General features: G+C 49.0%; 1 protein-coding gene across 2 annotated transcripts in view; it reads right to left on the minus strand.

The window, feature by feature from the left end:
* LOC125963841 (UDP-N-acetylglucosamine--peptide N-acetylglucosaminyltransferase 110 kDa subunit-like) overlaps positions 1-27,721 on the minus strand; it is a 673,346-nt gene that overhangs the window by 501,365 nt on the left and 144,260 nt on the right. The gene's annotated exons all lie outside the window — the stretch shown is intronic.

Below are 27,721 nucleotides of genomic sequence, written 5' to 3' on the forward strand. Positions count from 1 at the left end.
AACACTGCTTCCTTCTCGGAGTCTAGGTCTTCAGCGGCGACAGGGAAACCCAGCTCAGGGCCTGGGGGCAGCCTCAGAGGCTCCCCTTGCCGGTGCGGCAGCAGAGGAATCCTGCGTTTTCGGGGCCTGGGACTGTCAGATGTGCGGGAGCCGTTCCTCCAGGGCCCTTTCTGCCCTCTTGTTGCCTCTGCATCTTTGTCAGGCTGGCTTTTCCTCTGGGAAACCACCGGAGCTGCAGAGGGCGACGAAGGGCCCTCCTTGCTCCCTGTCTTTGCAGACTTCTGGGGCAGCCCTTGCGGTATGGCGGGACCCCCTCCTTCTCTTCACTGGCAGGAAACCTCGGGTGGAGCTATATGAGCTCGTGATGGCGTTTCTTTGGGGGCAGGAGCTCATACAGGTGGTCTCCAGTTTCCTGGTGGATCTGTCTTCTGCCCTCTTGGCGTGGAGGTCTCTCTGCAGAGGTCCAGGCCTGGGCACGAAGAAAGAGCCCCCCAGGGGCCTAAATGCAGATCGTGCGCCCCCGGTGTCATTGGGGCCGCTTCTCTGGTCTTCGTTCTTCCTTGTGACTGTGGGGACTTCCTCCTGCTTGGCCATCCCTTGCCCGCTCTCTCCCAGGGCCCTCAACACCGTCTTCTCTGTGCTGTAGTTCGGGACACAGCTGGGTGTCGTGGCCGTCACTGGCTGCCCCCGCGCCACACTGAGAGTGACTGTGTCCACTGCGGACACTGAGCTGCGGGACGTCGTGGAGGTGCGAACACCCATCACTGCCTTCTTCCGATGGCCTCGCCTGCAGATGGAGATAAGGATCCCCATAAGGAGTGCAGCGTCTGCGGGACGGTAGAATGGGGTCTCAGAGACTCTATGGCAAAGCGCAGATGGCAGAGTCACTGGACACTTGTGGGCCGGCCTGCGAGTGGATAGCCGGCCATAGACAGCTGGGTGACCCGGGCCGGACATGGGAAGTCGGTGGGCGCGGGGAGCGGGCTGGGGGCAGCCGAAACCTCCTGGCAGGTGCTGGTCCCCCAGTGCCTGGGGCGGGGGTGAGGGGCAGGGCCTACCTAAGTAACTGCCCCTAGAGAACTTGGGTGAGGTCGGTCCTTGGATAGAGAGCTGGGCTCCGAGCACTCTCCTTCAGCTGCCAACTCGGCCAAAAGCAGAGTGCGCTCTCTTTGGCCTGTTGCTGGGATGCAGCTCTGAAACCTGTGAGCGAACAATGGGCGTGCGTTGGCGGGGCGCAAAAGTTTAGGGAGGGGTGGCGCATGCGCAGAGTACACGTCAGGCCCTGGGGCGCACAGGTGAGGATGCGCGCCCCTGGACCGTCTAGCGCTTCTGAATCTCCCCGGGGGTCTGAGGGCTGGAGGTGTTTGCCTTGAGGGTGATGAGCTTCTTGGCAGGGCAGCTGCCCCTTCTTCCCCGGCCGGCTCTAACTGTACAGGATGGGTCCTCAGCCACCAGAGGAGGAAAGCTGGAGAGCAGGGTACCTGGCTCAGCAGCCGCCGCCCGAGGTGGCAGATTTGGCATCAGCGCCTGTGCGTCCGCCTGCCCTCCCACCTGCTAACATTGGAGGAGAGAGCCGCTAAGAACAGAAGTGCAAAACAAAAACAAAAACAAAAAACCCCAGAAGTGCCCAAGCCAACCAGATCCTGCTGGGGTGACAACTGAAGGGGCAGGCAGGGCGGGTTGGGAGGGACATATATACCAGGTCCAAACCCAGAAAGATCTGAAATGCACGAGTCAGAATGAAAGTCCAGAATCATCCTTGGGCTTTGGGCTGAGCTGGAAGTATAGCCAAACTCTGCAAGGTCTCCAGCTCCACCTGCAGTTTCTGCCTGGCTGGGACATTGCCCCAGAGTGGGGTTAAGTTTAAGGAGTCTTAGTTCCCTTACCAGGGACTGAACCCGGGGCCCCAGCAGTGAAAGTGCTGAGTCCTAACCACTGGACCGCCAGGGAATTCCCTGTATATGTATGAAAAAAGGATACCACAGTCTCAGAGGGTGGCGTTGACGTCATATAAAGGTGACACGTATGACAGCTATAACAAAGAGTGGAAGGTAAAAGAATCTATATGGATGTAAGCCTTCTGAATTTTATTTAATTGGTAAAATATTAACTCTAGACTGTGAAACAATACGTATACATAGTGTTATTCCAAGAACAATTAAAAAATGACAAACTCAAGAAAATTGGATAACCTCAATAGTCCTAAATTTAGGAATTGTGGACAAGATAGCTAAAACATTCACATATGTGTTTTGTGAAAAGTTTTTCTCTTGGTTAATTGCCTAGGAGTGGGTTTTTGTGTCATATGGTAAGTATGGCCCTCTCAGCCAACCCTGGCCACCACTTCAGGTGTCACCCCAGCAGGATCTGGATGGTGTGGGCACTTCCGTTCTTAGCGACTCCCCTCCAGTGCCGCCAGGGGAAAGGGCAGGAGGACGCAGAGGCGCTGCTGCCAAAGCTGCCGCCTCTTGTGGGAGCTGCACAGCCAGCAACCTTGCTCCACTTTGCTGGGCGGGGATCCCGTCCAGTACAGTTAGTTACCCCGACAGCACTGGGGCGCGGCCAGGGGAGAAGGGCCAGCTGTCCTGCCAAGAAGCTCATCACCCTCAAGGCAAACACGTCCAGCCCTCAGACCCCCGGGAGATTCAGAAGCGCTAGACGGTCCAGGGGCGCGCATCCTCACCTGTGCGCCCCAGGGCCTGACGTGTACTCTGCGCATGCGCCACCCCTCCCTAAACTTTTGCGCCCCGCCAACGCATGCCCATTGTTCGCTCACAGGTTTCAGAGTATAAAAAGGCAACAGGCCAAAGAGAGCGCACTCCGCTTTTGGCCGAGTTGGCAGCTGAAGGAGAGTGCTCGGAGCCCAGCTCTGTATTCACGGACCGACCTCACCCAAGTTCTCTAGGAGCAGTTACTTAGGTAGGCCCTGCCCCTCACCCTCGTCCCGGGCACTGGGGGACCAGCACCTGCCAGGAGGGCTCGGCTGCCCCCAGCCCGCTCCCCGCGCCCACCGACTTCCCGTGGCCAGCCCGGGTCACCCAGCTGTCTATGGCCGGCTATCCACTCGCAGGCCAGCCCACAAGTGTCCAGTGACTCTGCCATCTGCGCTTTGCCACAGAGTCTCTGAGACCCCATTCTACCATCCCGCAGACGCTGCACTCCTTATGGGGATCCTTATCTCCATCTGCAGGCGAGGCCATCGGAAGAAGGCAGTGATGGATGCTCGCACCTCCACGACGTCCCGCAGCTCAGTGTCCGCAGTGGACACAGTCACTGTCAGTGTGGCACGGGGGCAGCCAGTGCCGGCCACGACACCCAGCTGTGTCCTGAACTACAGCACAGAGAAGACGGTGTTGAGGGCCCTGGGAGAGAGCGGGCAAGGGATGGCCAAGCAGGAGGAAGTCCCCACAGTCACAGGGAAGAACGATGACCAGAGAAGCCCCAATGACACCGGGGGCGCACGATCTGCATTTAGGCCCCTGGGGGGCTCTTTCTTCGTGCCCAGGCCTGGACCTCTACAGAGAGGTCCACGCCAAGTGGGCAGAGGACAGATCTGCCAGGAAACAACAGACCTCTTGTATGAGCTCCTGCCCCCAAAGAAACGCCATCACGAGCTCATATAGCTCCACCCGAGGTTTCCTGCCAGTGGAAAGAAGGAGGGGTCCCGCCATACCGCAAGGGCTGCCCCAGAAGTCTGCAAAGACAGGGGGTGAGGAGGGCCCTCCATCGCCCTCTGCAGCTCTGGTGGTTTACCAGAGGAAAAGCCAGCCTGACAAAAATGCTGAGGCAGCAAGAGGGCAGAAAGGGCCCTGGAGGAAGGGCTCCTGCACATCTGACAGTCCCAGGCCCCGAAAACGCAGGATTCCTCTGCTGCCGCACAGGCGAGGGGAGCCTCTGAGGCTGCCTCCAGCCCCTGAGTCGGGTTTCCGGGTCACCGCCGAAGACTTAGACTCAGAGAAGGAAGCAGTGTTCCGGCGCAGCAACAGAGCGCTGCGGGGTGAGACCTATGCCATCGGGGACCTCGGCAGCTCTCCCCAGCATAGGCAACGGAAAGCCCCAGCCTTTGCCTCTGCTCCAGGCCCCCCAGCTTCGAGCGACCCCGCACAAGCATCTTCTGGGGGTGGTTCATCCAGAAATTCCACCGTGGGCACCCATGCCAGCACACAGCTGGGTTTTGGGAGCAGAGCGGCTGCCCTAGATCTGAGCTGCATGTTTGCAGCTCTCAGCGTGACATCAAGAAAGAGGGGGCCCCCGAGCACCACACACAGCAATGGGGGCAGCGTGGGCGTGAACTCCTGGGACCCTCCTCACCAGAGCCACCCCATGGTGACCACGGGACCCAGACCTAAGAAGAAGCCTGGGTTTGGAGGCACTACTGCCCCCATCTTAATGCACATCCCTGGGGGCCCTGATTGGCAGCAGTGAGGAACCACCGCCTGTGGCAGCTCTCCCCAGCATAGGAAACGGAAAGCCCTAGCCTTTGCCTCTGCTCCAGGCCCCCCAGCTTCGGGCGGCCCCGCACAAGCATCTTCTGGGTGTTCATCATCCAGAAATTCCACTGTGGGCACCCATGCCAGCACACAGCTGGGTTTTGGGAGCAGAGCGGCTGCCCTAGATGATCTGAGCTGCATGTTTGCAGCTCTCAGAGTGACATCAAGAAAGAGGGGGCCCCCGAGCACCACACACAGCAATGGGGGCAGCGTGGGCCTGAACTCCTGGGGCCCGCATCACCAGAGCCACCCCATGGTGACCATGGGACCCAGCCCTAAGAAGAAGCCTAGGTTTGGAGGCACTACTGCCCCCATCTTAAATCACATCCCTGGGTGCGCACCCAGGCAGGGCCCCCCTACTTCCAGCGGAGGGCGCAGCCCATGCCCAGCCAAGGCGGACTTTAGGGGTGTGTCGGTTCCGGCCTCTACTCCTATCAGCCTCAGCTCCGCAGTGGGCACAGCAAGGTGCAGCCTTGCTCTTAGGGCCCCCTCATCACCTGCCCAGGGCGTGGCTGGACAAAAAACCACTGGGCCATCGACCAAGTCATTCTCCTCCAGGTCTCGATTCATTACCTTGGGGTTTAAGAGGAGGAAGTTGGCCTGAGCCAATAACTTTGGGGCGAGGCCATCAGTGTCCACCTCCTCCCAGGCTGGGCCTCATGTGGACCCTGTTTCGATGTGAAACTTATAATAAAGTTTTGTTCTTGTTCTTTTGCATAATCCTCACGTGTCTGTGATCCGTAGATCAAGTGTGGAAAAGCACTGGCTTGTATGAGTGGTAACATGGAAAGCCAGACCTGTTTACAGTTTCCTGTGACCCTGCTCATGGGTTGTGAAGAGTAGCACAAAAAGATGGCTACAAGGGCCCTATATTAAAAGTGTGTTTTGAGTTTAAACGATGCAGCCCGGAATAAAATGGGCCCAGAGGGAGGGGTAAACAGGGAGGGTCATCCTTGTCTGTTGTAATTGCTGCTTCCCACCCACCTCTCTGGCCTGGAGGGGGCTGGGTCATCCCAAGCACACACCAGCCGCCCATACTCTACACGTTTAGTATTTTCTAATGTAGCAGTTTCTTTGACTTTTTTTGTTTTGCTTTAATAGGTCTTAGGCAAATCATTTACATGCACATCTCACTCGGAGAGTATATGTCCATACAACCTAAAGCAATCTACAGATCCAGTGCAATCCCTATCAAAATTCCCATGACATTTTTTACATAAATAGGAAAAACAATCCTAAAATTCGTATGGAACTGCAATAGACTTCAAAAGCCACAGCAATCCTGAGAAAGAAGAACAAAGCTGGAGGCAACACTTTTCCTGATTTCAAATTATACTACAAAGCTAGAGTAATCAAAATAGTATGGTACTGGCATGAAAACAGACACATACACCAATGCAACAGAATCAAGAGCCGAGAAATAAATCCACACACATACAGGCAACTAATTGACAGGGATCCAAGAATACTCAACAGGGAAAAGATAGTCTCTTCAGTAAATGGTGTTGGCAAAACTGGATACCCACATGCAAAACAAAGAAAGTGGACCCCTATCTTACACCATTTGTAAAAATTAACTTGAAATGGGTTAAAGACTTAAATGTAAGACCTGAAACTGTAAAACTCCTAGAAGAGAACATAAAGAGAAAGCTCCTTAACATTGGTCTTGGTGATGATTTTTTGGGTATGACAACAAAACCACAAGCAACAAAAACAAAAAGCAACCAATGGGACTACATCAAACTAAAAAGCTCCTGGAGAGCAAAAGAAACAATCAACAAAATGAAAAGGCAAACTAGGAATGGGAAAAAATATTTGCAAACCACATATATGATAAGAGGTTAATATCCAAAATCTATAAGGAATTCAAACAACTCCATAGCAAAAAACAAACAAACAAAAACAAATAATCTGATTCTAAAATAGGCAAAGCAGGGGACTTCCCTGGTGGTCCAGTGGTTAAGACTCCACACTTCCACTGCAGGGGGCATGGGTTTGATCCCTGGTCAGGGAATTAAGGCCCGCATGTCATGCAGTGTGTGTAAAAAAAATAAAATAAAATAGGCAAAGCAAGACTAGGAAACAACTAAGTGTCCAACAGGTGAATGGATAAAGAAAATGTGACATATAGATATAGATAGATAGATAGATAGATAGATAGATAGATAGATAGATAGATAATGGAATTTTATTCAGCCACATGAAAAGAAGGAAATCTGCCATTTGTGACAACACAGATAGACCTTGAGGGCATTATGCTAAGTGCATTAAGTCAGAGGCCGAAACATAAATACTGTATGAGATCACTTATATGTGGAATCTTTTAAAAAAAAAAAGAAACAACTCACAGATACATAGAATAGACTGGTTGCCAGAGGTGGGAGGTGGGTGAAATAGCTGAAAGTGGTCCAAAGGTACAAACTTCAAGTTATAAGATAAATAAGTCCTGGGGCTGTCATGTATAGTGTAGTGACTATAGCTAACAATATTGTTGTGTATTTGAAAGTTGCTAAGAGAGTAGATCTTAAAAGCTCTCATCACAAGAAAAAAATAATTTGTTACTGTGAGTGGTGATGTATGAAAAGCCATGGAAGAAGCTTAAATGCATATTGCTAGTTGAAAGAAACCGGTCTGAAAAGACTACACACTGGATGATTCCAACCATATGACATTCTGGGAAAGGCAAAACTATGAAAACAAGAGGACATGTGGCCCCAGTGGACACCACTGTCTCTCCTTTCAGGAGCCTCCAGGTGCTGGAGACCTTCCCTCCTGAGATCCAGGTCTTCATGAAGGACTCCAGTGGCCAGGGCAAGCCTTACGCCATTGACCCTGATGACTCCATCCACGACTTGAAAGAGAAGGTTGAAGAGGCTGGAGGACCTTACATGGAGGGTCCCGGGGCCAGAAACTGTGGAATCAATAGCTTCTCAGACTGCACATCAAGGATTGTGACACCATCATGCTCGTTAAGAGAGGCCCCTCATCCCCACGAGTGCCAAGATCCGGCTGTTCATTTTGTAGACTTCTATGGTCATGTCCCCCTAGCTCACCCCTTTCTACCCAGACCACTGTGCTCTTTCTGAAGCATAAATAGAAACAGAATCCTCCCCTGCTTAAAATTCTCCAATGGCTCCTATTACCTACAGAATCAAGTTCAAGTTCCTTTGCTTGGCATTCAGGGTTCTTGACCATTTAGCTCTTGCTGACCTCTCAGTCTCTCCTCGTCACTCTCAAAACATACCAGACGTGGCCAAACACTTGCAATTCCAGAACACTGAATGCTGGCTCACAACTCCATGACTTTGAGTCAACTTTCTTTCTCCCCCATGTTGTCACCATTCAAAGTTCAAACCTCTAAGTTATTGATTCTCAAAAGTACGGACCCCAGACCAGCAGAATCAACATCATCTGGGAACCTCTTTGAAATAAAAATTCTCAGCAGCTAGCCCAGAATTACCTGAGTTAGGCTCTCTGGAAGTGGGACTCAGCAATCTGTGTCTTAACAAGCCTTCCAAGTAATTCTGAGCAAATATGGAAGTTCCAGGGAGTTAACACCCCAGGGGGTAAGCCTTGGCCCATTGAAAGACAGGAACCAGCGAGTGCAGTGAGTGCATACTCCCCTCCTCCACCTCTCAGCTGGATAATTTTGAGGCACGTTCTGCATTGCTCCTTAGAGGGTCCCCAGTGGGATCAAAGCTCAGCTGCCCACAGTAGTGATCAATTTCATGATATTTCTTGGACTGTTTTTTCCTCCTTCTCAATCCCCCACACCTGTCCCTTGGGATCATTTCCCAAAACAAGTCACATGCAAATCCTTGTCTCAGGCTCTGCATTTGGAGGAACACAAGCTAAGAGAAAACCCACCTTTATGCATCTTCCTCCTTCCTAAAACCCATCCCACACCCTTCCTAACCACTAGCTCTTCCCCCACCGCCATAGAAATGTGCCCAACTGCGTGGCATTTCTACAAACCATAAAACCAATACACAATCGACTGCATGTTTCCCCTTTTTCTTTTTTTGCGGTACGCGGGCCTCTCACTGTTGTGGCCTCTCCTGTTGCAGAGCACAGGCTCCGGACGCACAGTCTCAGCAGCCATGGCTCATGGGCCTAGCCACTCCACGGTGTGTGGGATCTTCCCGGACTGGGGCACGAACCCATGTCCCCTGCATCGGCAGGCGGACTCCCAACCACTGCGCCACCAGGGAAGCCCCATGTTCCCTTTTTAAATCTTTTTTTTTTTTTTTTCTTTTTTGGCCACACTGCGAGGCCTGCAGGTTCTTAAATACCAGACCAGGGGTTGAACCCTGGTCCCTGGCAGTGAAAGCCCAGAGTCCCAACCGCTGGACTGCCAGGGAATTCCCCCTTTTGAAATCTTGAAAGCTGCTGAACTCCCAGATATCTCATGAAAATGAATAATGAAATGAATCAAAACTAATATGTAAGGTCTATTGAGCAAAGTGGTGGCTACCAGTGGGGAGAAGGAAGTGGGGAGAGGCAAAATAGGAGGACGGGATTAAGAGGTACAAACTACTGTGTATAAAATAGATAAGCTACAAGGACATATTGTACAGCACAGGGAATAGAGCCAATATATTATAATAACTTCAGTTTTTCAAAGGTTTATTATTTACTTATTTATTTAATTTATTTTTGGCTGCATTGGGTCTTAGTTGCGAGACGCAGGATCTTCATTGAGGCGTGCGGGATCTTTCATTGCAGCACGTGGGCTCTTCGTTGTGGTGTGGAGGTTTCTCTCTAGTTGTGGCCTGCATGCTCCAGGACACATGGGCTCAGCAGTTGTGGCGTGCGGGCTTAGTTGCCCTGCCGCCTGTAGGATCTTAGTTCCCCGACCAGGGATCAGACCTGTGTCCCCTGAATTGGAAGGCAGATTCTTTACCATTGGATCACCAGGGAAGTGCCTATAATAACTTTAAATGTACTATAACCTGTAAAAATATTGAATAACAATGTTGTACACCTGAAACTGATATAGTGTTGTAAATCAATTATACTTCAAAAAAATGTTTTAAACTAAGATGTAAGGTCTGAATGTTTGAATAACTTTTGTTTGAATAACTTTTATATTGTCTTGAAGCTCATTATCTGTCATTATAAACATAGGACAAATGTTTGGAATCTCACTTTATTGTTGACTTTGGTTTGCGAAATTGCCACTGCTCTTTAAACCGTTATAATATAGGACTGTTTAAGGACCAGGCACTACCAAACTTTGAAAATATGGAGACTTTTAGAATTTATGTAATTAAAAATGTGATTCTTTCCGTTTGGGGTTAGCCAGTTGGAGAGTTTAAATTGAAACGTGTCATGATTGAGGGTTTTTTTTTCCCCCCAAATGGTATTTAAGACAACAAACACCCTCCACCCCACCACTTCCTCCAGCTAACACCTGGTCTTTCTCCTCCCTTTCACGACAAAGTTCTTGAAAGTGTTATCTACACTCCTGGTCTCCATCCTCCTCCCCCAACTTACTCTTCAACCCCGCACCTAAGATCTGGCTTCTGCTCCCAGCTCTCCCTTACATTTCACCCACAATGATCACCAGTAGCCTCTTGGGTGCTTCTCAGACCTATATTCCTGAACTTATCGGAAGCATTAGGCAATGTGGACAACTATTTTAAGCTCTCTGGCTTAAACAGCTACCCTTGTAGACCTCCCCACTTCCCACTCCTCCTTGTATCTTCCTCCCTTTGTTAATAGTACCCTCCATCCATTACCCAGGTACCCAAGCCAGAGAGCTGATAGCCATCCTGTCTTTTCCCTCACCTCCTACCTGTAGTCACCAAGTCCTGTTCACCCTTCCCCCAAGGTAGACCTAGAATCCCATCCCTTCTCCAGCCAAGTCCGGGTCACCTTCCCTCTCACCTGGATCACTGTACGTGTCCTGACACCTCTCCCTACATATCTACCCCTGCCCCCTGCAATCCATCCTCCCCACAGAAGCAGCCAGACCAATCTTTCCAGAATGGTCATTTCACCTCTGGTCGCTCCTCTGATTTGCCACTGCCCTCAGGACAAAGTCAGCGCAGATTCACCTGATATGTGACCCACTGGATCACTTTCTCTTTCCTAGAACAATGTTTCCACTTGGCTATCAAAACACACTCCGGATTTTTCTTCCACCTCCCTGGCTACTCCTTCGCATTCTTGTTTGCCGGATGCTTGCCTCTCCCCAATCACTTAATACTATTAAGTGTTTCAGGGCCCAGTCACTGGTCCTTTTCTTGCCTTGTTCTATACTCACTCCCTTGGTGAACCCATCCAGCCTCATGGCTTTAAATATATCTATGCTGGTCATTTGTATCTCAACCCCAGACTTCGTCCCTGAAATCCAGACTCAAATATGCAACTCCCTAGCCAACTCGCATCTCACTAGACACTCAAGTTTGCTTCCAAAGCCGAGCTCCCGACCTTCATGCCTACACTGTGCCCTGGCCCAGTCTTTCCCTTCTCAGTTAAGGACAATTCTATCCTTCCAGTGCTAAGGCCAAAAGCCTTAGAGTGGTCCTTGACTCTAATTTTTCTCTCACATCACACTCTATCCTTTAGCAAGACCTGTTTATACTCAAAATATAGCCAGTGAAATGATATGAGGTCTGGGATTCACTTCCGAATAATACAGGAGGGGAGATGTGGATGGAGATATCATTGAAACAAGATTGTCTGTAGGTTGGGACTTCCCTGGTGGTCCAGTGGTTAGGACTCTGTGCTTCTACTGCAGGGGGCATGGGTTCAATCCCTGGTTGGGGAACTAAGATCCCGCATGCCGGGTGGCCAATAAAAATTAAAATGGGCAGAAGACCTGAATAAACATTTAAAAAACTGTCTACAGGTTGATAATGGTTGAAGATGGGGGATGGTACGTGGAGGTTCATTGTATTATTCTACTTTTGTTCATGTTTGAAATTTTCCATAATAAGAAAATTGAATCATACCACTTCTCCCTACCTTTCACTGCTACCATTCTGATCCAAGGCGCCACATGTCTTGCCTGGACTGTTGTAGTAGCTTCTTAACTGAATTCCTGCTTCTGCTCTCACCTCCACTCCCCACCCTCTGCTTTTAATCCAGCCTTCCCACGAACAGCCAGTGTGGTACCATTAAAATGAAAGTCCATCCATGTCCCTCTTCTGCTTGGAACTCCCCAGTGGCTCCCCATTTCAATCAGAGTAAAAGCCAAAGTCTTAGTAGTCTTCAAGATCCTACACAATTTGCCCCCTACTCTTGTACTCAAACCTCATCCCCTCCCACTCTCCCCCTTTGATCATTCCATTCCAGTCACACTGCTATTCCTCAATCCCACCAGGCATACTGCCGCCACAGGGCCTTTGCACTTGCTGTTCCTTCTCCCATTCTTCTTTAATTGTTTTTATTTATTTTATTGTTTTTAAATTTTTGGCTGAGCCGGGTCTCAGTCGCGGCACACGGGATCTTTCGTTGGGGCGTGTGGACTTCTTAGTTGCCGCATACAGACTCTTAGCTGCGGCATGCATGTGGAATTTAGTTCCCCGATCGGGGATCGAACCTGGGCCCCCTGCATTGGGAGAGTGGAGTCTTACCCACTGGACCACCAGGGAAGTCCCACTTTCTCTCATTCTTCCCTCTGACATACATACCGCTCACTCTTCGCCTCCTTCATGTCTTTGCACAAATGTCTCCTTTTAGACCTTCCCTAGCCACCTTTCTTGAGACTGAACCCCTGAACATTACCAATTCTCACCCCCCCACACACACGTAGTCAGTACCTTTTAACCTCTTTCCCTGCTTTATTTTCCTGATTAGCGCTCATCACCGTCTTAATTATTATAATGTTACTTATTTATCCTGTTTATTATCTGTCTCCACCATTAGAGTGTTAGCTCTCTGCAGTCCGAGAATTTTGCCTATTCACTGCTGTATCCCCAGGACACCTGCCTGGCACATAGCGGGCACTCAACAAATGTTTGTTGAATGAATGAATGAATGGCATTCCGAGTTTCAATCCCTGCCCACCTGTCCAGGCACAGCTCTCCCCTCTCCCCTCCCTGCCCTCCATGCCAACGTGGATCTGACAGCCGAGTCCTGGCATATGGCAGGATGATTCACACTTCTCAGCCTTATCCTGTCTTGTGCCCTCTGTCTCGTGGCCGCATTCCCAGTCTTTTAAGACTCATCTCAAGCAGGTGTTCACTGACACCACAGGTGACCCCAAAGAAACTCTTCTGCCTGAATTTCCACCAAGTTTCTGTGCCCTCTTTTCTCCTAGTACACAGGACACTGGACTCTCTGTGTCTCCTCTGTCTCCCCCACTGCTCTGAGAGCCCCTGGGGCAGGAACCACGTCTTACATTGTCTTCTTCGCACAATGTCTGGCACCCAGCAAGCACTCAATAGATGTACAGTGAACGAATAACAGTACTTGCATTTACTTAATGTTTTCTCTGCTAAATGTCCTCTTGCTTAATCCACACAACCTATGGGGTAGGTATTATTCTTAAACCCATTTTAAGGATTATTTCTGTGAGAGTCAGAGAGGTTAAGAGTCTGGCAAAGGGCAGACTGGAATTCCAGAGTTTGTTCTGCGGAACCCTAGAATTCCCACTGTTCAGCCCAACCTCCAGCGAGTGCCTGCTCTTACTGAGCCTGTTTTGGGTGACAAGCTTGTGGGGATGGGATTGGTGGATACCATCCAACTCCCATCTCCTGGGGGAGTTGCCTTTCCCAGGGCCATCCTCAAGCCAGTTTCAGTTTCCAAGTTGTAAAAGGGAAACTAAGAGGTGAGAAACGAAACCTACAGCAGAAAGGGTGACTAAAAGCCCCGCCTGTTAAGGTGGTTTCACCCAGTGTCCCTCGGTACCCCAGCTGCAGTGAATGGCCTCCAGGAAGAGGATCCCCTGGTCAGCCAGACACCCCTTGTTTCCTCTCCACTCTGGTCCTTTGTTCCACAGGGTGCTGGAGGTCAGCTGAGGAGGAGTCCCCTTAAAGAAGAGTGTGTGTGCCAGGAGCTGGGTAGGTGTGTGGGTATAGATCTAGCCACCAGTGGTACTCTCAAGACAGAGATGGCAGTGCCCCCGGAGCTCTTTGTCACCCCAGCTTCCAGGCTGAACTCCTTCGTGGCTCACTGCCTGCATCCCAGCCAAAAGTGGAAAAAAGAGGTGTTGGAGACTGTGCAGACCGTGGAGCAGTTCCTGAGGGAGCAGAGCTTCCAGGGGGAGCAAGGGCTGGACCAGGAATCGGGGGTGCTGAAGGTGGTCAAGGTGAGACTGGTTCCCTCCATCCCCAGGCCAGGGCTGGGCAAAATGCAGCTTGTGGGTCTACATCCCTGAGGATGCTGGGACCTGTTGCCTCATTATCTCTAGCCCATGCTACTGACATCTCAAGACACTCCATCCCAATGCACTGCTGCCTTGAGCAGAGCAAGTCCAGTAAGGAAGCTAATAATAATAGTGTACTTTTTTGGATGCACTAGCCTAACCCCTTAACATGTATTATGTCTAATTTGTGTACCCTGTGAGGTATGTACTATTCTTTTCCCATTTTACAGATGAGCAGAATGGAAACTCAGTGATTTAAGATCCATAATGACCAAATGCAATGCAAGGTCTCTGATTGGATCTTGGTGTGAATGGACCATCTGTAAAATATAATTTGGGAACAATTGGGGAAATTTCAATATGGCCAGAATATTAAATAATATATATATATATAAGGGAATTGTTTTTTTAATATTTATTTATTTTATTTATTTATTTTCTTGGCTGCGTCAGGTCTTAGTTGTGGCAATGTGGGATCTTTTGTTGCAGCGTGCGGGCTCGGGCGTCTCTCTAGCTGTGGCGTGCGGGTTTTCTCTCCCTAGTTGTGGCGCGTGGGTTCCAGGGTGTGTGGGCTTTGTAGTTTGCGGCACACGGGCTCTCTAGTTGAGGCGTGGGAGCTCAGTAGTTGTGGCACGTGGGCTTAGTTGCCCTGCAGCATGTGGGATCTTCGTTCCCTGACCAGGGATCGAACCCGAGTTCCCTGCATTGGAAGGTGGATTCTTTACCACCGGACCACCAGGGAAGTCCCAGGGAACTGTCTTTTTGAGGCATAATAGTTTTGTGGTTATGGGGGAAAATGTTCTCTTTTGTTGGACACAAATGCTAAAGTATTTAGGGACGATGGTTCTTAGCGTTTGTAATTTACTTTAAAGTGGCTTAGTTGAAGCAAATATGGCAGAGTTTAGACTTGTTGAATCTGGGCGGATGTATAAGTGTTTATTGTATTCTCTTTCTATTTTTCTGTTTAAAATTTTTGATAATGGAAATTTTTTTTTAATGGAAGCTCAGAGAGGTGAGGTCACTTGCCCAAGGTCACACAGCTAGTGGTGAAGCTGGGATTTCACCCAGGATCTATCTTACTCCGCTCCAGGCTGCCCTCACTGAGCTTTTTTCCCCCAAGCCCTTCCTGCAGCTGCATCATGTCACCTCCTGTCCTAGCTAGGATAATAATGCAAGAGGGTCAAAACTAGAAAGGTGTGATGAGAAAAACAACTTTGAGGAAAAAATTTTGTTTTTCTGAGTGGCTGCCTAGGCATTTTACAGTATGGTGACCCTACTAACACCAAAAGTTCAGAGTTTGGACTTTTAGATAGGTTTAGGGTATCCCCACAGGTTCCTGCTTTGCCTTCCCCGGTGGAACCTTTTAATATAACCACTGAGTGGGCTTCCCTGGTGGTCCAGTGGTTAAGACTCTGAGCTTCCACTGCAGCGGGCATGGGTTCGACCCCTGGTCAGGGAAGTTCTGCATGCCACACTGTGTGGCCAAAAAACATAAATAAAATTTTTTAAAAATTTAGAGCTAAGTGGGTTTTAAATAAAATTTTTTAATGTAAATTGATACAGCCACTATGGAGAACAGTATGGAGGTTCCTTAAAAAACTACAGATAGAACTACCATACGACCCAGCAATCCCACTACTGGGCATATACCCTGAGAAAACCATAATTCAAAAAGAGTCATGTACCAAAATGTTCATTGCAGCTCTATTTACAATAGCCAAGACATGGAAGTAACCTAAGTGTCCATCAACAGATGAATGGATAAAGAAGATGTGGCACATATATACAATGGAATATTACTCAGCCATAAAAAGAAACGAAATTGAGTTATTTGTAGTGAGGTGGATGGACCTAGAGTCTGTCATACAGAGTGAAGTAAGTCAGAAAGAGAAAAACAAATACCGTATGCTAACACATATATATGGAATCTAAGGGGGAAAAAAAAGAAGGTCATGAAGAACGTAGGGTTAAGACAGGAATAAAGACACAAACCTACTAGAGAATGGACTTGAGGATATGGGGAGGGGGAAGGGTAAGCTGTGACAAAGTGAGAGAGTGGCATGGACGTATATACACTACCAAACGTAAAATAGCTAGTGGGAAGCAGCCGCATAGCACAGGGAGATCAGCTCGGGGCTTTGTGACCATCTAGAGGGGTGGGATAGGGAGGGTGGGAGGGAGACGCAAAAGAGAAGAGATATGGGAACATATGTATATGTGTAACTGATTCACTTTGTTATTAAGCAGAAACTAACACACCATTGTAAAGCAATTATACTCCAATAAAGATGTTTAAAAAAAAAAACCACTTAGAGTTAAGCCTGTGAAAAGTTAGTAGCCTCTGCCCCAATCACCTTGTAAAGACTAGGTGCTTGCTACCCCGCTCTAGCTCCTGCTGGCTTGTGACCTGGGGTGGAAGACTGCCCTTCCCCCGGCTCACTGTGTCCCTTTGCTTCGGGGATATATAAGTAATAAATCATTTTTTTTTATTTTTTAAATTAATTTTTGTTGGAGCATAGCTGCTTTACAATGTTGTGTTAGTCTCTGCTGTACAGCAAAGTGAATCAGTTACACGTATACATATACCCCTCCTTTTTAGATTTCTTTCTCACTTAGGTCACCACAGAGCATTGAGTAGAGTTCCCTGTGCTGTACAGTAGGCTCTCATTAGTTATCTATTTTTGAAAGTAATAAATCTTATGACTCTACTCCCTTTGTATGGGTGTATTGAAACTGCACCTTTCCTCCAAATGACCCCGGGGGTTTCATTTCCCCACAGAGGGAGTTTGGATGCTGAGGGAGCTACCTGCCCACACTGTGTGGGCGGCTTGTGCCCCCGGCCAACGAGAAATTAACACTTTATTTGGGCTTTAAACTCTCCCCCAACCCCTGAAAATCTGGTAAGCTGTGCTGCTCCACAAGAGTGAATGCTTGTCCTTGGGTTTGAATAGGTTTGAACTGAAGCAAGTCATGAAGCCTGTTCTAGAACGCTCTTCCCTCTCTGCCTATATCTTACCACTGGAAAAGGTGGGAAGGGCAGCACAGGCACAGCCTTCAGCGGGATGGGCTCTGTGCCATTCCCAACCCTCTCACATAGGGCAGAAACGCCCCGCCCCTGCCAATTCCTGAGTTAAAGCCCTCACCTCTAATGTGACTATATGAGGAAATAGGGTCTTTAAGGAGGTAATTAAGGTTAAATAAAGTCATAATGGTGAAGCCCTAATCAGACTGGACTCGTGTTCTTATAAGAAGATAGAGACATCAGCGGCCTCTCTCTGTCCATGCACACACACAGGTAAGACCATGTGAGGACTCAGTGAGAAGGCAGCTGTCTGCAAGCCAGGAAGAGAGGCCTCAGAAGAAAGCAACTCTGCTGGCATCTTGATTTTAGACTGCAGAATTCCAGAACTGCGAGAAAGGAAATTTCTGTTGTTTAAGCCTCCAGTCTCTAGTATTCTATTATGGCAGCCCAAACAGACTAATGCACCATTTTATGTTGGCTTTTTTCCCCTATAACAGTAGAGTAGCATCCTGGTCCCCAGGCCATTTTGGTTCAGTTAAATTCTTAAAGTAGCACTTACATCTTACCTCACACTGAAATAAATCCTTTTGTAGCATGTGAGTGGCACAGAGTGGAGCTTAAAAGATTTGGTGGGCCATCAGGTTCTCTCTAACCCACCCCTCGAACCTGTCTTATACCATCTTCTTTGCTTCCCAGTCCAAACCCTGTGTTCCAGTCTTTTCCCTGTCCCCCATTTATAGTGCCCACTCCTTCCTTGCCCAGTTGGAATTTTCTCTAGCTTCCATGCCGACTGCCCAAACCCCATCTCTTCTTCAGGGTCATCCTAAGCCTTACATCTTTGGGGCCTCTTCTCAACCTTGCAGCCAACCTCTGCATCACTCTGGTACTTCCTGTCTTTGCAGAAATTTAACAGAAAGAGAGGAGGGGATTGGAGGCACTGTGCCTAAGATCTCAGGTGGATGAGATTCTTCCCTGCAAGCCAAGTGTCCGGCTGTAAACAATATCTTCAGGGCCTAAACAGTGAATAGAGGGATAGAAAGTGACTTGACTTTGGTGTATGTATGTGTTTATACCCATATATGTGAAGTCTGTGCTCTTGGAGTAGAGCCCCATTCATTTAGAGAAAAAAGAGCCTGCTCCAAATTCCCCATCTGGAACTAGCAATTTGTCCTTAATGAGGCACATGTATAACACAGGTTATAGATTAAGACTGACCTGAAGAGAGCACACTGACTTTCGTCTAAGCACCTCACACGTCAAAGACAGCTAGACGTGGAAGAAACCAAGAAATCAAGTGTAGGATTTCCCAAACTGCAGTCAGTTACTAGCCACATTAATAACTGTTTTAAACCTTATTCACATTGCATCAAAGGGATGCTTTGATGCACTGCTGAGGTCTTCTCAGCAAAGCTCACGGGAATTTGGTATATGAGGACCCACAATAGTGATCCATTTCATCGGTGTCAATCTTTCTGGACAGTTTGGGTGGAAAGGACAATTCCTGAAGGTGCGATACCTTCACCGCATGTACTAGCATTGGGTCTTGCTTGTGTGTGTGTCACCGACTTCAGCCTTGCTGTAGCAATAATAGCTAAGATACTGTAGAGCTGAGGGGCTATTTAAGTATTTATAGATATATACATAAGATAAAAGCACCTAACTTTTTTCTACCTATTGCTTACTTTCCACAGCGGTGTACACACCACACTTTAGGAAACAGTGATGTTGTCCAATTTGTCTTCTCATTTGAAGATGAGAAATGAAGGTCTGGAGACCTTTCATTGCTCAAGGTCATTCGAGTGTTTAAGGGCAGGATGCTGGGGTTCCTGACTTCCAGGGAACCTAACTTTTCTCTGAAATTATACTGCCCCTTAATCTCTTAGCAGTACATAAAACAAATATTGGTGACCTCGTGACATGCCAGCCCTTGGGTGAAATGGAGATCTGTGACTGGCTCTCAAACTTTTAAGAAATGGGAGTCTAGAAAAAAAAAGCCCAAAACAGTCACGCAAAGACTCACTGGGCTGGAAGGGGAGCCCGTGGTCGTCTAGCTCAGTGCTGGGCTGAACCCTGGATCATCCAAGGAGGGTCTTGGAGGCCTCTCTGGAGGCCAAGAAGTCAAGGCATAAGGGGGAATAAGGCAGGTTTGCTTCTGTGTCTTCATGTTATTTTCATGTAAGATAGCACTGAAAATTTCAAAAGTAACACTGGAAATGTTCTGTGCTTGTCCATTTTCATCGTATAGATAATGACATGAAGGCTCAAAGGGGGATCGTGTTTTGCTAGTAAATAACAGACAACATTCCTCATCCAGCATTCCTATAGCTTAAAAAAGCAATAGAGGCAAGTGGGTCCATGAACGTGGGTTTTGTGGTCATGCAGATTTGAACTTGCATCCCAGCAGGGCTTGAATGGAGTTTTTCTCTCCAAATTAGGCAAATTGTTTCTCCAAGGCTCATGGGGTGGTCAGTGTTGTTATAGGGGAGTGAGGTAAAAGCATTTTCCTCACCATATCCTGCCCCAGACATGTTATCTGAAAGGAAGGAAAGAAGGGAAAATGGGAGGGATATATGGAGAAAGAGGGAGGAAACTAAGGTGGCAGAGAACATTCCTAAAAGTCCTCCATGTTACTTCTGCTGTGCTTCCACACACTCCTTGGGACCTTGCTTGCCAACAGAAATGTTGATTAAGCACTCTGGTTCTTATGTACGTTCTGCATTGGGAACACTTATAGTTAGGTTTCAGGGCTCTGAACTCCCCAAACTGGGGAACTTGTCATTAAAAGGTCCTTTTAAAAAGCACAAGTGCCCCAAAGTTTAATGGCATTAGATTTTGGCAATGATTTCTTGAATATGACACCGAAGGCACAGGCAACAAAAGGAAAATAGAGAAATTGACTTCATGAAAATGTTTAAAAATCTGTGCATCCAGACCCTATCAACAGAGGAAAAGGGCAATCGCAGAATGAGAAGAGATGTTTGGAAATCACATATCTGATAAGGGATTAATATCTAGAGTGTACAGAGAACTCCTAAAACTCAACCACAAAGCAAACAACCTGGCTAAAGAATGGGCAAAGGACTTGATTAGACATTTCTGCTAAGAAGATACATAAATGGCCCATAAACACCTCAAAAGACGCTCAGCATCAGCGATCATTAGGAAAATGCAAGTCAAGACTACAGTGAGACACCAGCTTACACACATTAGGGTGGCTACTGTGAAAACAAAAAATAACAAGGGTTGATGAGGTTGTAGGAAATTGGAGCCCTGTGCACTACTGGTGAGAATGTAAAATGGTACAGCCATTGTGCAAAATATCATGGTGGTTCCTCAAAATTAAAAGTAGGATTACCATATGGTCCAGTTCCACGTCTGGGTGTATACCCAACATAACTGAAAGCAGGTTTTGCAAGATACTTTGTATACCTATGTTCATAGCAGCATTGTTCACAATAACTAAAATGTGGAAGGAACACAACTGCCCACTGACAGATGAATAGATAAGCAAAACGGGATGTATACACAACAGAATATTATTCAGCCTTAAAGAGGAAGTTCTGACACAGGCTACAACATGGATGAATCTTGAGGACATGATGCTAACCTACCAGTCACAGAAAGACAAATGCTCTCGATTCCACTTGTATGAGGCACCTAGAGTGGTCAAGTTCATACAGACAGAATGTCGAATGGTGGGTGCCAGGGGCTGGGGGTAGCAGTTGCTGGAGGGCAGAGAGTTCCAGTTTTTCCAGAAGAAAAGAGTTCTGGAGATTGGCTGCCGCACAACGTGAATGTCCTGAACGTTTCTAAACTCTACACTCATAAGTGATACGATGATACGATTTTATGTGCATTTCACTACAATTAAAAACCAAACATGGACTTCCCTGGTGGCACAGTGGTTAAGAATCCGCCTGCCAATGCAGGGGACACGGGTTCGAGCCCTGGTCCGGGAAGATCCCACATGCCGTGGAACAACTAAGCCCGTATGCCACAACTACTGAGCCTGCACTCTAGAGCCTGCGAGCCACAGCTACTGAAGCCCGTGTGCCACAACTACTGAAGTGCATGCACCTAGAGCCCGTGCTCCGCAACAAGAGAAGCCACCACAGTGAGAAGCCCACACACTGCAACGAGGAGTAGCCCCCGCTCGCCGCAACTAGAGAAAGCCCGCGCACAGCAACAAAGACCCAAAGCAGCCAAAAATAAATAAATTAATTAATTTAAAAATTAATTTAAAAAATTATTAAAAAAATAAAACACCAAACACAAGTGGCCCTCGGAGACACAGTAAATATTTTTGCCATTCACAGTTCAGAGCTGCCTCATTGTCAGGGTGCTAGTCTTCAGTCAACTAGCTGAGAACTGGTACGGAGGGGATGGGAACTTCCATGAAAGAGCTTCTGAAGCTAAGTAGCCTGGTCCATTTCCTAATTTCTTCAACGAATATCTGAGTGCTTGCTGGAGCCAGTCACTGTACTTGGTCCTTGAGATAGACAGCTGTGAAAAAATTATACAGAGAGCCTTACAATCTGGGAGTGAGAGGTGGGGTAGGGAAGGACCTGCAAATGAAAGCATGGAAGTTTTTAGCATGTTACCAGATGATGCAGGTTACGGGAACAATAAAGCATCAAAGGGAAAGAGGGCTACCCTAATTAGAAGGGGACATATGGACAGACCGGAGAGAGCAGCCCCTGTAGATACGGAGAGAAAGAACATTCTAGGCAGAGAGAATAGTAAGTGCAGGAGGCTATGGGGAGGGAGCTGCTAGGAACGGCCAGGGACAGCGTGCAAGTGTGTCTGGAAGGGCTTGAGGGAAGGGGAGGGACGGTGTGTGTGTGTGTGTGTGCGCGCGCGCGAGTGCGTGTGTGTGTGTGTGTGTGTGTGTGTGTGTGTGAGAGAGAGAGAGACAGACAGACAGACAGACAGAGACAGAGACAGAGGGCGGGGATGGGGAGGGGGAGAGAGGGAGAAGACTGCTTTTATTCGAATCCAGATGGGAGCCTCTGAAGGGTTTTGAGCTCTGAGCAACACGATCTGACTTGGGACTTACCAGGATCACCGTGACCACTGTACCTAGAACGGATTGAATGGGAGGGGGCAAAGCAGAAAAACGCATTTGAAAGGGGTGCACAGAAGGGGAGAGCAGGGCTGGTGGGACCTGAGGGGAGAGGTTTTCTGTCTCTTGCAGGGTGCCGGGTAGGGTTTAGTCTGGGTGTGGCCGCCCCGCTCCCCGTCTGCAGCACTCTGCCCTCCTCACCTCTTGTAAACGGAGGCTAAGTACATCCTTGAGGCTCTCCCAGCGAGTTGATGGCCTGCCTGGGACAGTCCTGAGTCACAGCCCCTTGGCTGTCGCCAGCTCCAGGGATGCTCCTGTCCTGAGCATTAACCTCCCTCAGGGGGAGTCCTCATTCTCCAGGGAGGAAATGGATATCTCACTGCTGCGGGCTCTTAACTCCTGTAAAGCTGCAGGACAAATGACTCACTGAACATGCTTCATGCAGGGAGGAGTGGGTAATCTCAGAGAAGGGAATAAAACTTCTCAAAACTCCGAACCGGGGGATTGCGGAGAAGCTCGCTGTCTTCTCTCTTGGGTGCCTGTGTGTGAATCGGGGAAGGAGAGGGCGGGCACCGACTTGGGTCTCGGTTCGCCGCCGCGGACCATCCTTCCAGGGCAAGTTTTTCTTAGTGTCACTCGATTTCCTGAAGTGGGAGAATGAATACCCAGTGTAGAAAAGTGGGAAGAAAAGCGTGTTAGTTAACATGAAATATGGTCATCTGATGACTTGTCCATTATGTATTTGAGGAAGCGGAGATTCTGAAGACCTTCACCTACTCAAGGAGAGGAAGTTGCCTCTGTCTAGACCAGGACCTCTTACTTTTGCCACTGGTGACATTTTGTGTCCGATAATTCTTTGCTGTGGGCTGTCCTGGGCATTGTGGGATACTCCTACAGTATCCCTGGCCTCCGCCCAGCGGACGCCAGCAGTCCTTCCCCAGCTGTGACAGCAGAAATGCCTCCTGAACTTGTCAATTGTCCCGGGGGCGGGGAGCTGGGGGGAGGGCGGCAGAGTTGCTCTGGGTTGAGAGCCCCTGACCCAGGCTCAGCAGGCACATGGGTGCAGTCAGGACTGTGTATGTCATGTCCTCTCTGGCTAACAATAATTGATGGAGTTAAAACTAATAGTGGCTTCTGCTTGGTCACTGGGACAGCAGAGCATTCACTGCTCTGCCTTGAGAGAACAATTTTCCTGTGTTTTAACTAATAAGGCCGTTGTGACGGCTGGATTCTGGGCACCCCAACTAATAAGCGTGCCGATAAGGCAAAGAAACCAAAACCAACGTCCTCCCTGATTGCCAGGGAGGGGGCATGTTTTCTTTCCCCTCCCTCTCCTGGATCCATGCAGTAATTAGCCAAAGTAAAATGAATTTTAGCTCATGCTTAATTGCCTTTACAGCGTACTCACCAGCACGGATGCAGTAGTGCTAAACTAATTTTTAAAATAAATTTTAAAAAATTTATTTATTTTTATTTTTGCCTGCCTTAGGTCTTTGTTGCTGCGCGCGGGCTTTCTCTAGTTGCGGTGAGCAGGGGCTACTCTTCGTTGCGGTTCGCGGGCTTCTCATTGGGTGGCTCCTCTTGTTGCAGAGCACGGGCTTTAGGCGCGTGGGCTTCAGTAGTTGTGGCACTTGGGCTCAGTAGTTGTAGCTCTCGGGCTCTAGAGTGCAGGCTCCGTAGTTGTGGCGCACGGGCTTAGTTGCTCCGTGGCATGTGGGATCTTCCCGGACCAGGGCTCGAACCCATGTCCCCTGCACTGGCAGGTGGATTCTTAACCACTGCACCACCAGGGGAGTCCCTAAACCAATTATTTTTTTAACTTTATGGCTTTAAATAATCCTTGGCTCTGAAATTCCCTGTACCCCTCAGCTACGTAACCACAGGCCCCTCTGCCCTAAATCCTTTTCTTATACTTTTGTAGCATTTTAAGCAAGGCCCCTCTTTAGGAAGACATAATCCCTTCTCTGTAGAAAACATGAAAGACCTGAACAAATCAAGATTTCTCCATGGAGAATTCAGCTAGCCCTGTGCTTAGCTCCAAACAAGGAAATCCATCTCTCTAGCAAGCATGCCATTACCCGGACTAATGCCTGACTTGAATAACAAGCAAATTGTTGTGCTTTTAATTGTACCCTGCTGGGTCACAAAGCTTGTGAGAGAGGAATGTGCCCAGCTTCTGCAGGAGAAACAGGTCAGGCCTCTAATCCTCCTTTTCTGTCACCTTCCCCTCCCCCTTTCCAATCCTTTCTCTTCCCAGCAGAGCAGAGGGACAAGAAAGAGACAGCTAAATTATGTTTAAAATGGAAGAGTCTAAAAGAAGAAAAATGGTGGTCAGTACTGACTTGGGAGAGGATGACTTATCTATCCACAGCCTCTGCAGTGTGGCCCATTTGAGGACAATCAGTGTTCCAACCGGCTTGCTGGAGGGTGATATCTGAGAGCGTAAACCAGGCTTTCTCAGCCTCAGCACGACTGCTGGGTGGGGTTGGATGCTTCTTTGCTGTGGGCCTGTCCTGTGATGGAAGGACATTTAGCCTCGCGTAAGCTGTGACCATCCAAAGTGTCCCAAGACACTTTCAAATGTCTCCTGGGTGCAAAATTGCCCCTGTTTGAGATCACGGCCCCAAGCCCTTCCATATTGGGATGTACTTGCTCTCTCTCTCAATCTCTCCCCCCCCACCAGTACACAAAACCCAAGAAAATCATGGTTCCTGTGTTAAAACTGGGGAGATCAACGTGCTCTTCATGTAGGTAGAATGAGTGGAAAGGAAAAAGACGCTGACTTGTGTGTAGGCAGGACACAGAGTGGGAACCCCCTCCACACCAAGACTGAAAAGAGTCTTAGGATGTGGGTGTGTTTGTGGCTCCCGCTGGGAAGTGGCAATTCCCCTGGTTGAACAAGCCAACTTTCGAACGCCTCTACCCTGTGCACTTTGGAATAGGGCTTGCTGTGGGCGAGACGAGGAGTGATGGCGAGGCTGCAGAGATGAAGGCGTCTGTAAAGGTGCTGACTGTCGCCTCCCACACTACTTGGGACAGGGGAGAACTACCCAGCTTCACAGAGATACCCATTGCTCAGACAATGACAATCCTGTCTTGGACCTAAACATCGGGATGAAAGAGGGCTACTGACAAGACAGACGTTGTGCAAACATGGGGTTGCACTTTCATTACAGACATCGAGGCAAACATTTCACTCCTGGTGATATAATGAGACCCCCCTATTTTTAGGAATTTACAAGAAGCATTATTGCTTGTCCTTACCGGCCAGAAGGAAAGGCGGGAGAGCGAGCACACTGCAGTGAGCCCCCATATCCACTAGATGGCGGTGTACATCTTCCTCAGAAGCCAGGCGGGCCGCGCTCCGGGCAGCTCGTTGGCCTAAGCAAGACAAGGGCCACTCTTCTTTTGGGAGACCGGCGTCTCCTCTCATTGTCGGCACAAACAGCCCCAAACAATTGCTCTGACCACTCAGCTCTAAGCCATGTTCCAGGGCACTGCCGTCTGTTCAGGAGTGAATGCTGGGGAAATGAACCACGCTGCTAATTTGCTTGATTGGGGGCAAAAATAAGATCTCAAGTGACAGTGGGTGTGATTTATTTTTCCAACAAGAATAGGGGCAAAGCCATTTCATCCCACCCCCCCCACCCCAGACCCAACTGCTACCATAAATGAAAGCAATCACCTAATTAGTCCTGAATTACTAACTGGCAGGGTAAAGGTCTGCTGGAATTCAAGCTGAAGTGGGGAGTCTGGAGAAAGGGATGTGATTTCTGCAGGGGAGGAGGGGAGGGGTAGGGCAGGGTGGGAGGGGCGGAAGGGGAGGGGGAGACCTGAAGCCCATTGTGAGGTCCTGCGCCCCTGTGGTCTGGGGGCCGTGCTGGCCCTGACCCTGGGAGAAAAAGAGGCTCAGTGATGTCTTCAGGCCGTTCATTTTGTGCAGGAGAATGACTTTATAAACTGAAGGAAAAAGAACCTGTTGGAGAAAACCTATCCGAGAGTTTCTCTGAAAATGCTACAGATGGAGATGAACTGGCTTGGGAAGGAGAGCACAGCCCTGTGGCGCCTGGCCACCCCGCTGCTGGTGGACCCCCCAGGAAGGTTCTGTCACGGAAACGACAGGCAGATCTGAAACCAAGTTGGGCTTTACGTCATTAAGAAATCCCCCAAAGAAATGGAATAAAGGCCTCCTTTCACACTTTGGGTTTTGCATGTGTCCTGCGGAAGCGCCTCTTCCCCAGCTGAGACAGCGCGCTGTCCCCGCGACCCAGTGAGCGGCCCTCGTCCTGCGGGGAAAGCAAAACAGCAGCGGGGTGGGTGCGCGCCCAGAGCTGCCCCTCTCGCAATTGATTTGTTCAGGGGTGACTTCTTGCGTTCTATTTAGATGTGACTTTAATCGAAGTGCTTTCCTAAGGCGATTTATCACAACTGTGAACGGTCAGTTTGCACAGCTGCTGCTCTTTTAGGGAAACGCACAGGCTCGGGAGGCGGAGGGGCCGGCGCGGGCTCCCCTCTTTCCCACGGACCGGCCCGCGTGCCCCTCGCCCACCAGAAATATGTGCACCGCGTCTTCAGAGGCCGCCGCTTCGGTGCTCGGGCTCCTCTGCTGTTTCTGGCTGCTGAACAGCCATCTCCTCTCTCCTGGGAGGGGCAGCTGGTTTCCTTTTGGGGCGCTCCCCTTCTCCCCGTCTCAGCTCCTGCAGCGGAGACGAGGCTGCCCCTCTCTCCCTGCACGCTGTGGGCTGGGTGTGCAACCCGGCTCGGGCCACAGTCCCCCCACCCCCCACCCCCCCCCCCGTCCCCGCCGACCCCGCTCGGCGCCCACCACAGCCGGCAAAGCCCACACGGGGCGCTCAGTTAAAGCTGAACCTTAGGTGAAAACCACGACTTTTTAGGGTGTCTTCAACATTGCATGCAACATACTTCTACTAAAAAAACTACTGTTTATCTGAAGTTCAGCTTTAACGAGGCGGGCATCCTGTATTTTGTCTGGCAGCCTTCTAGGTTCTAGAGAAAATGTTTGTCCAGAGCAGATCAAATTGGAATCAGCCTAGGACATTCAACTGGAGCTTTGGGGAAAAAATACTTAAAAGGTATCTGTTGGGACTGCTAGGCTGGTAGGATTCATGCTTGCAACCGCTGGGAGCCAGCTTTGCTATCATGTGGGGAGAGCTGCTTGAACTAGAAGCCAACACCACAGAGAGCAGACCTGTTTCACTTGAACAGGTGGATCCAGCTGTTCTTGAAGCTGGCCCGGTGGGTGGTAGAGGTCAGGGTGCTGATGGCCAGGAGGGATAATAATTTCCTACCCCTCAAATCTGGGAAGTGAAAACAGCAGGGCTGAATGTGCCCACGGGGCATGGCTTCTGTTCAACTGGAAGAGTGGTGAATGGCTATTGGGTGACCAAAACAGTCGGTCTACTATATTCTTACTTTGTTTGCTAATTGTTTTGCTGCATGTAAACTCTTTGTTGCATTAGCTCTTGTTCATGACATCATGTCTGGAGGCAGGGTCTGATAGACTTCCATGTGGAATTGGAGACTTAATTTCAAATCTGCCTCTGCCTGGTTGAGTGGCTTTAGGGTCCTCGTAAGCTCTACAAAGTTGAGTTTCTGGGTCTGAAACCTAAGGACAGAGGTTATCGTAATCCATTTGGACTGCTATAACAAAATACCAGAGCCTGGGTAGCTTATGAACAACAGAAATTTATTTCTCATAGTTCTGGAGGTTGGAAGTCTAAGATCAGGGTGCGAGCAGATTCACAGTCCGGTGAGTCTCCTCTTCCTGGGTCACAGTTGGCGTGTTTTCTCTGTAACCTCCCATGGCAGAA

This window comes from Orcinus orca, chromosome 3 (genome assembly GCF_937001465.1).
Source record: "Orcinus orca chromosome 3, mOrcOrc1.1, whole genome shotgun sequence".
Classification (NCBI taxonomy): Eukaryota; Metazoa; Chordata; class Mammalia; order Artiodactyla; family Delphinidae; genus Orcinus; species Orcinus orca.